The sequence below is a fragment of the Prinia subflava genome (genome assembly GCF_021018805.1).
Source record: "Prinia subflava isolate CZ2003 ecotype Zambia chromosome W unlocalized genomic scaffold, Cam_Psub_1.2 scaffold_55_NEW, whole genome shotgun sequence".
NCBI lineage: Eukaryota > Metazoa > Chordata > Aves > Passeriformes > Cisticolidae > Prinia > Prinia subflava.
The window spans coordinates 82339-96504 of record NW_026960620.1 but is presented as its reverse complement, the minus strand read 5'-3'; positions in this window follow the sequence as shown (position 1 = coordinate 96504).

Genomic DNA, 14166 nt, shown 5'->3' with positions numbered 1-14166 from the left:
TCCTCCTTCAAGAGGAAGCTGAGAATGGGGAAGATAAGGCTGAGGTTAGATAACAGGAAATGTCTGGGTGCGAGTGACAACACATCCAGGTTGTGAAAGCAGTTCTCCCCATCCTGCCGCAGGGCATGAGGCTAAAGAGCAGGGTAAAGGCAAATACCTGCAGCCTTTGCCCAGTGCAGCCACAATGCCTCCGTGGGCCGGGCACACAAGGCCTGCGGCCGACTCAGCCACTGGCAGCACAGGGAAGGACACCAGGGGAGCTGTCAGAAGCCACTCCAACTGCCCCAAGTCTGGCCACGTCAGGCCATCCATCTCACAGTGGTCAGGCTCTGCTGCCCTGGCTGCTGAGGAGCCATGCAGAGGGCTGTGAAGGCACAAACAGCCAGAAGGGCTCTGCTTTGGGAGACAGGCTCATGCCCAGGCTATGCACAGATGGGTGGAACTCTTACCCTGAGAGGACTCTGAGTGAGGTGCAGGAAAGCAGAGTTCTGTTCTCAGGTGTGGGCTGACGCTTCAGCCATCGCAGGAGGTTTTGTTCCAAAAGCTGCCCTGCAAGGCTGTTATAAATATTAGCCAATTCCCAATTAATAAAACAGTTTTTATTAATTAAAGAATCAATATACAGAAATTTCGGACAAGCCAGCAATTGGAAGTTCAGTGTCGAGTCCCAGGATCGGCACTGGGTGAACCTTAACTACGGCCTCTATCACGCCGTAGTCCCCCCTGTTCACAAATTCAGCCCTTTTTGGGATCTCCTTATATACAATTTATTTTGCCTGTGGCCCCCATAGTCTTTTGTCTTCTTTCTTTTCCTTATGGGTTTCTTTCTGCCATCCCAACTGCTGAATAGGGCTTTCCGAGGGAAGATTCAGCCTCTCAAAAAAGTCTGAGTAGGGAGATGAGATGATGAATAGAGGAGTGTCTTCCTGATATTGCTGCTAGATCTATATCGCTCCTGATGGCTGGGCACTTTACAGTCCCCATCTGTTGCAGTTTGGATTTGGGGGGGGTCCCCAGAGAAGGTTCCCCGAGAGCCCCCCAGGCCCTAGGTTCATTGGTATTTGCATGCAGGCAGGCAAAGAGACTTCAGACAGCTGGTGAGGTGCTGATGAGATGAGGATTTATTTGGAGTTCAACCCCAGGAAGGCAGCATAGTCTCTGAGGGAGAGGGGAGAGGAGGGGGAGAGAGGGAAGGGGAGAGGAGCAGAGCCTCCAGAGGCCTCCAGGGCAAAGAGAGTGAGCCCTCTCCATTTGCACCCTTAACAGGGAGCTTCGAAATAGGCGTGGGTTGATTCTCAGCCTATGGGGTTACAGAGACACAATACTGCAGGGGAAGTTACAGACTTGGGATAAACCATACACTTTCCAAGGGTGAGCCAGAGCATACCATTTCAATAAAATGCAATTCCACACCCATCGCCCAGGAGGGTCAGTCCACCCCTCTTTCTGTTGTTAATGTTGGTGATTCTCACGTTTCCAGCTCCACCTTGGATTTCTGGCAGCAGCTTTTGTTTGTCCTAAAGTGCATTCGCTACAAGCCCGGACTTGCTTGTTTTATTTATTCCCATAGACATATCTTAATATATACATATATATATTATAACACGAATTATCCCATGTTATTTATCACAAAGGGTCACCTTGCTTTTGAATTCATGGCCATGCCTCGGTTTTTCTGTTTGCTCGCATTCACATGAGCAGAGAGGTTTTGCTTTCCCAGTTGCAGCACTCAACAGATGAAGGAGCTGGCCCTGCTTCTGTGCTCCTGCTGTTCCCTCCATACACCCTCTGGTGTCCACTGAGGTCCCCATCCCTGTCTTTGGAGCATCCGCAATACCTGCACAGAAAAGTAAACACCAGTGTTTAGTTTCGAGTTGTAACCAAAGCAAGTCCCACAGTTTCTCATCTCCTGTCCCCTCCCTGTACCACCCTCAGTATGTGGCAGTCTCAGCTGGCACCCAGCATCAGTGCTGTTTTCATCCAGCCTGGCCAGAATCCCAACTGGCCAGCATAGCTGTGGGAACAGAGACCAGCAAGCTGCATTTGCCCAGGCCAGCAGCACAGCTGGCCATGCAAGACCAAAATTAATTCAAGCAAACACAGGAAATTTAGAGATTCCTCATCTTTCTAGGCCAGTATAGTACACCGTATATTTTGTAAGGCCAGGATTCATTAAAAATTTATTGTTCTGTGTCTGCACTATCCCAAGCATGTTTGCCATCAGCTAGTCCTGACGGTGTGATGGACACTTGAGGGACATCCCTCTTGTAGGATTGGTTTTCCCATTCCCAGCATTCAGCTGCAGCCCTTCCTTTCCAGTTTTGCCTCCCTACTGCTGTCTGGCTCTTCAACCAAACCCCACAGACACCCTCCAGTGCTGGTGGCTGGGGCCTGCCCTAGTCCAGTGTCACCATGAGATTTTACTAGTTGCTGAGCGTTCATATTAAAGTAGAAGGTTTGCACCTTCTCACGCTCCTTTCATGTAAACACCAGCTATGTTCTATAAACATAGCCATTGTTTTCACATTCCTTGCTGGGACAAACAAGACTGTGTGACAGTCCCCTTGACCAATGTGGTGAGAGGTGGGAATGCCCACTCTCCAATCCATGGTCACCCTGCTAGAAGTATAAAATAGGAAGTAATAAACAAGGCGGGGATTTTCTCCCCTGCTGCTCTGAGATACCCAAACTCCGGCTCCAGTGTGTCTTTCTGGCAAGGCTCACAGCAACAGTCCAGCAGCTTTCAGTTACGTTATCAGCATGCCAGGACTGCAACCACAGATGTTATGTTTCTGCAGCTCTGACTAAACCCCTAATCTGGAAAGCACTTATGCCTCCAAGTAACTGAGCCCCCTGGGAGCACCCACAAAGTACTCCTGAGGCTGTATGCAGACATAGGAAGACCAGCCATACTGCTAACAGTCAAACCCATTCCCTGTGCCCAAGCAAGAGTTAGATAATGAGGAATACAGTTACTGTCCAGTTCCTCTTTAATTTGCCTGTGTTTTAAAATATACAGTAAAAGAGGAATGGACAGGTCTGGGTGGTTTTGTTCTATGTTTACTTTGGTTTTAACTGGGGGAAAGAAGTATGTCTGTTCATGTAGTCTATGTAGTTTTTTATGCAAGCCATCATGAGCTTCAGTCCATGAAGGCTTTCTAGCCAACATGACACCAGAAACCTGCAACTCATCAGCTGGGGCACTGGGAGATCAAGCATCCTCCCCCAGCCAGGACACACTGCTTTGCCTGCACCTGACCCCAGCACAGTCCTTTGGGCCCACAATAATGTCTGTTATAAATGCCAATTTTATTCCAATTAATAAAATAAAATTTTATTAATTGAAGAATTACAAGGCAGAAATTTAGGCAAAACCAACAATCGGAAGTACAGCGCCGATACCCGGGATCTTCGCTGGGTGAACCAGTTACAGCTCCTAGTGCGCTGTAACCCCCTCGTTCATGAATTGGCCTGTTTCAGGGTCCTGATTTCATACAGTTTATTTGGCCCGCAACAGAGGATTTCCCCACAGTTCTTTGTGTTTGAGGTGGTTTTTCAAATTCATCTCCTCTGTCCTGCCGGCTGAATGGGGCTTCCCCGCGAAAGGATGGGTGTTAATTTCTTCCCTCCATTGTATGAATGGGAGACATATTTCTGAATGGAGAGGCGTCCCCCTGATAATATCTCTGGTGATAGCTGAGCAGTTTGCAGTTCTGCTGCCCCTGGAGGACTAATTTCTATCCTGATTTGCCTTTCATTCTGATGTCAATAGCGGAGTCCCGATTCCCGGCAAGGCATTGTTCTTCTCTGAATAGTAGTTCCTGGGTGTCGCCCGACTTGAGATTACCTGGTTTCGTGCCTGGCCTGCTTGCATTTTTATTTTACAGAATATATTTACAGTTTACATGCACCAAAACACAAATTAATATACCATATTTATTACAATGTCCAAGGTGAAAGGCTCTCAGAGAAGCTGGTTTCCTCTATACATTGCAGATGTCACCACACTGCCCTACTCTGTGCAACAGCCTTGAAATCACACTCAGAATTTCCCAATGAAGGGAGTGTTTTCAGTGCACTTGCAGCGCACGCAGCTCTGTAGCTTGCTCTGGGAAGAGGAAGAAAAGAGGTAGAGAAGCTGTGGGCATCACAGACTGCCATCAAATGATGTTTCAGAGGCTTATGCATACTGCTCCCCAAATTTTCTTGGAAAATCACTTGAAAAAAGGTGCATCAATTTGATTAGCGTGCAGCAAATTCTCTCACACTGCAGTCTCAAATTCTTGTACTTTTTACCTGCCATAAAGTAGGACATGAAGGATTAGCAGGCTTGTACTGGACATGGAAAAACTGGGATTCATTTAATTCTGATGCTGCTCTGTGCAGATCAATCCATGTAGACATGAAACAAAAAAGGACATGGAACTCTTGGAGCAAGTCCAGAGCAGATCCACAAAGTTGATAAGAGGACTGGAGCACCTCCCCAACAAAGACAGGGAAAAGAGTTGAGGCTGTTCAGCCTGGAGAAGAGAAGGGTGTGTGGAGACATAGCAACTTCAGTATTTGAAGGGCCTACAGATACTGGAAGCTGAAGAGGGACTCTTCATCAGGAGCTATAGTGACAAGGAAAGGAGTAATGGGTGCAAATTGAAAGGAGAAATTTAGGCTGGATATTAGGAAGAAAATATTTACTGTAAAGGTGGTGAGATACTGGAACAAATTGCCCAGGGAAGTTGTGAAAGCCCCAACCCTGTTAGAGTTCAAGGCCGGGTTGGATACGGCCTTGAGCGAGCTGGTCTAGTGGAAGGTTTCCCTGCTCATGGCAGGGGGAGTTGGAACTAGATGATCTTTAAGGTTCTTTCCAACCCTTAACTTTCTATGTTTCTATGATCCAAACTGACTTAGCCAAGGCCAGGTGATTGCAGAATCTGGCCATTGGTCAGCATGCCTTCACAGCACGCCAGATTTTACATTGGGACAGCTCCTTGCACAAATATCTTCAAAGCCAATATACTCCTTTTGATGAAGGAATTAAAACTGTGTGTTACTAAGTCAGGCCCAACTCCAGTCATCAATGACTGTCTTCCATTTCAGTTTGCTCAGTCAATCCAGTTCTGCCATCCAGCAGCATCCAGAATTAAGTCCATCAGTTTTGAAGCCACCATATAAAGGGATGGAAAGACAAATTATTCATACATCAAATTCAAAAATACCAAACCAGTCTTATGAAGTTTCTCCTCCCAGGTGAAGAATACTGTTATTTACTCCCGCATTGGCTAACTGTTCAAACTGTCTTCCTTCATCCTTAGTTCTTGGAGAGCTTTCAGACTAAATTTCAGAGAGCCAGTTGTTACCAGACTTTCTCCTGAGCTATCTGTGAGAACAGCAGTCACTGCCTTGCCCTGCAGCCAAGTGTTAATGACACAGGCTCAAACAAAGCCAGCAGTGACCCTTCCACCAGTCAGCTATAACACCATCCTTTTCAGTTTGTCCAGATGTGAGTGAGCTTTGACACTTCTCAGCATTACAGGTGCTGCTTGGGAGAAGCTGTGAGGCCCAGTGAAAGCCCAGCATGAATGCACACGGGAAAGAGTGAAAAGAAGGGTGTTTATGTGAGCAACCACAGTGACCATTTGAGCGAGGAGAGGAGGAAAGGGGAGACCAGGAGTAGCCCTGATCTGCCACTGCAGCACTTCCCTGTGCCTCTGGAAGCACTCATGGTGCTGGATTTTCCAGGGAGCAAGATGGGGTGAGTGTTTTCACAGTTCCTTCCCTCCAGATGATGGCTGATTATAACAGCTTAGCTCCAGTCACTAAAACAACCTGCAATGGTGCAGGAAAATATCACAACTATTCCTTGAAGGCCAGGCTGTGCATGATGAAGGAACTCACATGGGAGGACTTTAATCCCTGCATCTGGGCAGGGATCTCTTTAGCCAGCAAGGTTACAGACATTTCATCCTCACCACCAGCCTGCCTCTAGGAACATGACTTCTCAACTGCCATGTCTTGTCAGAAAAACTGACTTAGCTGAAGCCTGCCTCACTGGCCAGCCTGAGCTTTGAGTTGTGTGAACATCTTGTTCCCATTTCCATTCTTCACCTTGTTCAGAAAAACAAATCAACACACCACATAGACCTTCAAGTTTTGCTGTCAGTGCCATCCTCCCTTCCTGCCCTCTTTTCTGGCAGGTGCATAGCAACAAGAATCAGAGGCTGGGCTCCAGCAAACAGAGGATATTTCTGTTCATGGCTGATTATGTGATTATGTTTGGCACATTTATTACAGACCTCTGGTTAAGGGGGGGGGAATGAGAAAGACAGACAGAGAGAGAGGAAAAAAAAGGCAGACACCAACCAGGAGGTTCAAAGTTGTTTTTCAGATGGACAGTGAGAGATAACCCCACTGTCACAGCTACTGAATGACCCAGAAGACATCCAGTACACTAGTGTCTTCAGATGAGGAGTGTTTTTTCTGGCGTTTTGGAGTGGCATTTTGCAGGGGTGTGGGGTGCTGGAGAGAGGGTTGCAAGACCTGGCTACGGGAAACTCAGCTGGGACAGGGTTGAGGGGTGTGTAAAAGCGATATGCTACCATGGGGTATCTCAGAAGTGCCGTGAGGGTTTTGCGGCTGCAGGGTCTGGGGATAAAGGAGCGGCAGGGGGATGGGATTGCATGGGGCCACATTCGCTACAGAGGGAACAGGGGGGGTGGGGTGGGGGGAGCAGATTGGATAGAAGCAGGCACGGTTACATTCGAAGGTACCGCGGGGGGAGGGTGATGGCCACACATGAGATAAGCAGGTTCTGCAGGCTTTGCAGGCACGCAGGAGGGGTTTGGGAGCAACGCGAGGGAGGGGGAAGGGGGCAGCGCGGAGTGGGGAGGTGAGGACAGCACGGAGTTCGTGTTCTCCATCCCCCGGGGGGGCGGCTGAAGGTGGAGCGACCGTAGGAAGGGGGGCCGAGGGGTGGGGGCGGGGGGCTTGGGAAGAGGGTGTGGGGGTGCCGGGGCCCACGGTGGTCCTGGGAGTGCAGGGCGGGAGCGGAGCAGGAGTGGCGGGCACGGCACATTCGAGCCCTACCCCCCTGTGGCCGGCATTTGGAGAGAGAGGGGGAAGATCAGCATTTAAAAGGATGGTGTCTGGTGGGAGAGGTAAAGTTGGAATGCTCTCCAAAGGGGGACTTTGAGATTTCTTAATATTTGTTTGTTCTACTACTTTGGTAATATTATGAAAAATAGGTAGAAATCGTGTAACAGAGAAGTCTCCATTAATTTGGGAAGTTTATATTTTTATCCCCACTGAGTCCCAGAAAGAATCTAAAGTGATAGAGTGTGTATTAGTATCAGGAAACTGGGAAATAATCTATTTTATAAACTTTTTCAAGTTAGTTTTTAAGAATTTACTTTTAGAGAAAGAAGGGTTGTTAAGGGATAGAATTTCTAAGATTTCTAAATATAAGTCTCTCTCATTCTGGGATCATTTTAATTTACTATGTTTTGATCCCATTGTAATGTGGTTCCCATTCCCCTCCCAGCAGAAAAAAGAGGAAAAAAAAAAAAAAAGAAAAAGAAAAAGAAAAAAGACCCAAGTAAAGTAGCAGGCAAAAAAGGCTATAATATACTTACTCTTCAGCCGAATGTGGGTCAAAAACTGCTGGTAGGGTGGTCTGCCAATGTCTGACTCCTCAGGGCTGGATTGAGAGGGTCGTCAGACACCTTCTGCAGAGAAATTCTTCTATAACGGGAGAAGTTATCTTCAGAAGGACTCTAGCGAACCAAGGCAGTTACTCTTCACTATGAAGGCTGCTCTGCTGGGCTTTTCTACCCAGTTGGTGCGCCAGGTTTTGTTTTCTCCCGGTAGCTTCAGTCGGTCTTGGCTGCCTTGGTTGTTCCTCGATGGGGGGTACACTTACGTACCTCCTGCCCAAGCAACTCCGGCAAAGCTCCCAGGCACAGGCAACACTTAGCAAGCTTAGTTATAGTGATATACAGCTCTTAGCAGTGATCAGTTCTTTTGCAGTGATTCTCAGCTCATAAGCTTGCTAAGTGCCTTGGCAGACGCAGGGAGAGAGAGGAGAAGCGCCATATGAAGTTCCACAGATGAACCTTTATTGGCATCCTCCGTGAAGGGTTTCAGGGACAGCTCTTCCACTGAGCTGGGCAAAAAGTGGGGTTTTTATAGGGTACCGAGGTTTTGAGAAGTGGTCCAGTGGTATGAGTCAGGGTAGAAAGTGACCTATTGTCTTACAGGGAGATAAGAGAGGGTCCGAGAACGGAAGAGGGGTTATTTGGCCTAGTCACCATGACTAGGCATTTTTGTGCCTTTAGGCGACTGACCGCCAGAGAGGCCTACTAGGCCTCATGGCTGCAACACTGTACCTCTTAGTGCTGTTAAGAATAGCATTCAGGGAACAGTAGCAGTGTTGATATTTAATCCTAAAGAAGTAGCAAAATAGCACCAACCAGAGGTCAAGCAAATTCAGGTAGCTTTGATTTATTCTTATTTAATTTAATGAGTACACTTGGATTTTTATATGAGTGGAGGAAAACTGTTGTTGTTTAAATTTATGGGGGGCTCCCGGGGGTGGTCCCCAGGGAGACCCCCAGGTCCTTGGGGTCGTGGGTGTTCCCGTGCTGGCAGGCAAAGAGACTTCAGACGCCGGTGGGGTGCTGATGAGGTGAGGGTTTATTCACTGAGGGAGAGGGGAAGGGAAGGGGAGAAGGGGGAAAGGGGAAAGGGGAAGAGGGAAGGGGAGCATCCGGACGCCTCCAGAGGAAGGGGGGCAAAGAGGGCAAGACCCCTTGCCTTAGTATTCTTATCACAGAGGTTCAAAGGAGTGCGGTAACATTCTCCAGCCAATGAGGTTACAGATAACTTGATACTGCAGGGAGGATACAGACTTGGGATAAACCATACATTTTCCAGGGGTGAGCTAGAGCAAACCATTTCCATAAAATGCAATCCCACAAGTCACCCTTTTTTTCTTTAAAATGTGAGAAATATGATATATGACAATTAACAATTTAAAAATGAAACAGTAATTACACAGTTTTGCAGCATGAAACAAAATACAATTGCAGTAAGGATTATGTTATACTGTGAACTTTTATCTGACCTTGTAATTGCAGTAGACGGGTTATGTGGGTTTATATTGCAAGATTTGAAACAAATTTACAAATTTGTTTGAGCCTTTTCAGTGTGACTGGCCTAATAGTGTCTAGCCTTTTCCAACTGGCTTTTCAGACCACCACAGCCCCCAGATTAGGCTGAGGCGCTGACCTCTGCTCCCACTCTAGGGACAGGAAAACACGTGGAGTTCCCCGGGCTCCACACACGGCCTCAGATTCTCACCCAAGGATCTGAGCCAAATCACTCCTTTCACTTTCCAACTGGTTCAACCGAAAGGACCTACACTCTGCATGCAATTGTTTACATTCGTCCATATGTACCCACTGGGGATTTTTTTCGTCTATACTTGCACCAGAAGTGTCAGAGACCTAACAAATGACCCCCAGTTTTAGGTCATCAAAAGAAAAACAAAAGAAAAAAACTAGAAAAACCGTCAAATACTTTCTCAGACACTCTATCAGGTTATCAATCACCCTCAGAACTAACTGAGGACAGTATAAACCCAAAAAGCATTATTGATTCAGTAGTCTACTACTGAATCGCGCTTTACAAGAAGACAATCCAAAAACTGCTTCCCTTGGATCCACACTTGTGACCTGAAAAGGCCTCTGCTTTCTAAAACAGAAAACAGGGGAATCTGCAATATTCACACACACAAAACTAGAAAGGCATAATTGTAAAACTACTTCATGGGGATGGGAAGGAAATGGAGGGGTTTGGGACACCCTGCTGTTTGGCCAGAACAGCAAGGGACAGGGGCAGAAAAACAGGGAAAGGGAATCAAAGTAGCATTAACAATTATACAAGGCTGTAAAACTGGTATTACAAATTCACTTTAGCTTTGGGGTTTGGTTTCTTAGCGTTTACCTTGTGGGACTTGGAAAGCGGAATGTGGGACTGAGGGCACGTGGCCATGGTGGCCATGCGGTCACAGCACCCATGGCACTAGCCATGCTGTGCCGGGTTTAGCAGGAAGGGGTTAACTCTCGGGGATTTGTTAAGGGAAATAGGGTTAGGGAGAAGGAGCAGCGAGGGGAGAAGGGGGTAAGGGTAAGGAAGGAGGTTACACAATTTACAAAACTGAGTTTTGGAAGGTGTGGGGCTTGGGCACAACTGAAGACTGCTTTTTCCTTCTATGATGGCTGTCTCGCTGAGTTCTTTTCACTGCTGTCCAGGGCGTTGGCTGCTCGGGCTCGATCGACGGTGTGCGGGGCTCTTTTCGCCGCTGTTGCCGGGCGGGGGGAGGGCCGCTTGTTCTCCGCGCGGCTTCTCCAGCTGCCGGGGCCCCCGCGCCCGCTGCGGCCAGGCCGGGACCACGTGTCGGCTCGCGCCGGGACCACGTGTCGGCTCGCGCCGGGACTGCCCCGCGCCGCTGAGGGGTCCCGCTGGGCTGGGGCCGCTCTGCCGCCGGGGCCGCGCCCGGCCGGGGCCACTCCGCCGCCAGGGCCGCTCTGCCGCCGGAACCCCGCCACGCCGGCACCCGGGCCCGCGCCGGTCGCGCCGGGCCGGCCCCGCGCCGGCCCCGTGCCGCGGGCACGAGCCGCAGCAGCGGTCCTGCGACGCCGGGGCTCACGCCGGAGCCTCGCCGAGGCAGATCCGTGCCGCCCACGCTGCTCCACCCGGGGGGGCTACGCAGCCCGCGCGGCGCCGAGGTGGGCCGGGGCCCCAAGGGGCCGGGACCCAGGCCCACGCCGGGCTGGTCGGCGGTGGTGGAATGGCGGCGTGGTGGCTCACGAGGTCTCTGCGCGGTGGGGGAGGGGCCGCCCCAGGCCGCTCCACCGGAGACGGCACCGAAACGGTCTTACCATGGTCCATCTTGTCTCAGGGTCGTTGGTGCTGTTGTCTCACGTTGGGCACCATCTATCGTTGTTTAAATTTATGGGGGGCTCCCAGGGGTGGTCCCCCAGGAGACCCCCAGGTCCTTGGGGTCGTGGGTGTTCCCGTGCTGGCAGGCAAAGAGACTTCAGACGCTGGTGGGGTGCTGATGAGGTGAGGGTTTATTCACTGAGGGAGAGGGGAAGGGAAGGGGAGAAGGGGGAAAGGGGAAGAGGGAAAGGGAGCATCCGGACGCCTCCAGGGGAAGGGGGGCAAAGAGGGCGAGACCCCTTGCCTTAGTATTCTTATCACAGAGGTTCAAAGGGGCGCGGTAACATTCTCCAGCCAATGAGGTTACAGACAACTTGATACTGCAGGGAGGATACAGACTTGGGATAAACCATACATTTTCCAGGGGTGAGCTAGAGCAAACCATTTCCATAAAATGCAATCCCACAGAAAACCAGACTTCCTTTTTTTTCCCCAGGTCTGACATACCTGTTCAGTTGAGACCATTTCTCTGTTCATAGGTGCTAAGTAACCTTGTTTAGAAATTTTGCTTCAAAATAAAGTTGTATTGAAGCCACCTATATCCTTAATTCCAGTGCATCACTGAAAAATAAAGCTATATTTTCCCATATTTGCTCATTCAAAGGACTATCTTTTTTCTTGCAGTAATCTTATTACATGGCCAGACAAAGAGTACAATCTTACTCTAGGTGTGAAAGATTGATAGACTTCCTCTCTTAAAGAAATCATGAGCTATGGAGCTGCTTTATTCACTGCTGTTATCAATACAGTTACCTCTGAGAAGAGAATCCAACCCTGGAATTCTAAAAAGACAACCATGGATTTTTTTTTTAATAAAAAAAATTTAACAAGTATTTAAGTTGTCGAAGACAGGATTGTGCCAATTCTTTTTCATAGACAATGAAGGCAGAGAGCAACTGTGCTTCTGACACTCATCACCGTCTTTTACTGAACATGCAGTAACTAAATTTTTTTTCCTCTGCATATTACTTTCAGAAACCACACATTAGCCAAGTTTCTCTGCTGCCACTTTCTGGAGATCCTACCAAATGAGTGTCCTGAGTGCAAAGCACTGGTGATGGCTACAAGGCATAGCAGGCAAAGGCCTGTGGTGAACCTGCACAATCCAGCTCTGTGACTACATTGTCTGTGCCATGCCAGGCTCTCTCCCACATGGGAATACAGGAGGAAAAGCAGCTTTCCAGTGGTGGTCTCACACTGTCCTCCCATTGCTCAAGGGGCCAGTGCTGGCAAAAGCAATTGGCAGTCAGGAAAGAAACCCACATCAGGCCTTCCATGTTTAGAGATACCACTTCTAAAGTGTGGGAACTGACAGTGGTCAAATAAGAGATTTTCATGCTTCAGGCACTAGCTTGAGCCTGTGGGAAAGTCAAGTACATGGTTTTCCCACTCTGGTCTGGGAAATCATAAGGAGGAATCCAAACAATCCTTGGAAGGTGAAAAACCATTAGCAAGTGGTGTTTTTCTAACTTGTTTACTGGCAAAGATGTTTACAAAAAGGTGTAGGCTCTAAATGACCAATCATATTCATTGTACTGAAGTGCTGTATAAAAAGAGTGTGTTTTTAATAAACGTTTGCTATATGCCCTCCAATGAAGGCTCAGAGACTCGTATCGTTATTTTGCCGTCCTGAATCATAATGATACTAAGGGCTCCTAAGTCATAGATAACTGGAAACCAGGACTGTAGCTAGAGAGACCAGTTGCCCAGTTCTTCCATTCTTCCTTTAGCATCTGCTGCTGGTGAACCCCAAGTGATAGGGTTCTGGGTAAGCCAGCCCCTAGTCTGATCCCGGGCAGATGTTCTGCTCTTTGGTTAAGCCTCAGAAATGACTGCAGGAACAGCATGGGACCAACATACCAGGAACACCTAAACACCAAGTTGATGTGTTTATCAGTCCTGCACTCCACAGGCAACTGCTGCAGTGTCACAGAGATGTCTCTCAATGTTGGGGGTTAGATTTGTTTTTTTTTTTTTTTTTTCTCTTCTCACAGAATTTTTTCCCATAAGTTTCCAAAAGCCTTGATGACTACTTAGTCAGAACAAAAAGAGTGCTTGAGGGATATAGCAGTACAAGGCTACACCTATTGTTTCTGAGTCCCTGGGAGTGTCCCTCAGAGGGGAGAGATGATGAGCTTTGGGAAAGGCAAAAAAGACAGATCTGGGGGAGGGGGAGGCACTCTTGCTCTCAGCGCCGAGGAGGACCGTCAGGCTGCCCTCTGCCTCTGCCTCGTCCTGGGAAATCTATCGTCATCTGCTGTGTACCCGGGAATCCTGAACTCGCTTTCTCCAGCCTCTCCCCCCACCGCCGCTGCTTCTTCGGACCTTTGAGGCTCTCCTGCTACTCTGTAGCCCTGCACTGCCCAGCCCTGCCGGGACACCCCTGCTGCTCCAGCTGCCAGCGCAGAGCTCCTCATCTCATCCACCAGCCCGGGACTTTTCCTTCCTTCCAGTTCGGCCTCTCGGAGTCCTGCAGGGGCACCCAGATCAAACTGCTCTGGGCTTTTTGTAAAAGAAAGCCCTCAAGGTTCTTGATTCTGTTTATTATTGATGCTGTAGTTGTTGTTTGTTTGTCGTTTTGACATATATACTAGTAAAGAACTGTTATTCCTACCCCCATACCTCTGCCTGAAAGCTCCTTTAATTTTCCTTTTAATTGGAATAATTTGGAGGGAGGGGATTTGAATTCTCCATCTCTAGGGAGGTCCTGCCCCTTCCTAGCAGATATCTGTCTTTCAAACCAAGACACTCAAGCATTGATCACTCTCAGACCTTGCACTCTGGGCTTCCAGGAGAAAGCAGATGTGCAGTTATCCCTCACCCCCCTTTTAGAACACAGAGGGCATTTCAGCACCACTGCCTCTGCTTGCAGTCATTGTCAAAGGGAAGTACGTGACCGTGGGGCTCTGGCTCGCAGCTTGCCTGCTGTGTTGCTCAACAGTGACAGTTGGGTTTACATCAGCCACCCTCCTCTGTGGCAATGAAGTGCTTCCCCAAGACCATCATAACAGAACAAAATGGGGTTTCTGTACAACACACCTCTGTCTCTCAGTACGTGAGGTATCATGCTGCTAGGCCACCTCATAATCATTACATCAAACCTCCCTGTTTGGGACACAGAAGACGTTCAGAAACATTGTGAAAAAACATCTGAAACAGCAGGATCATCTG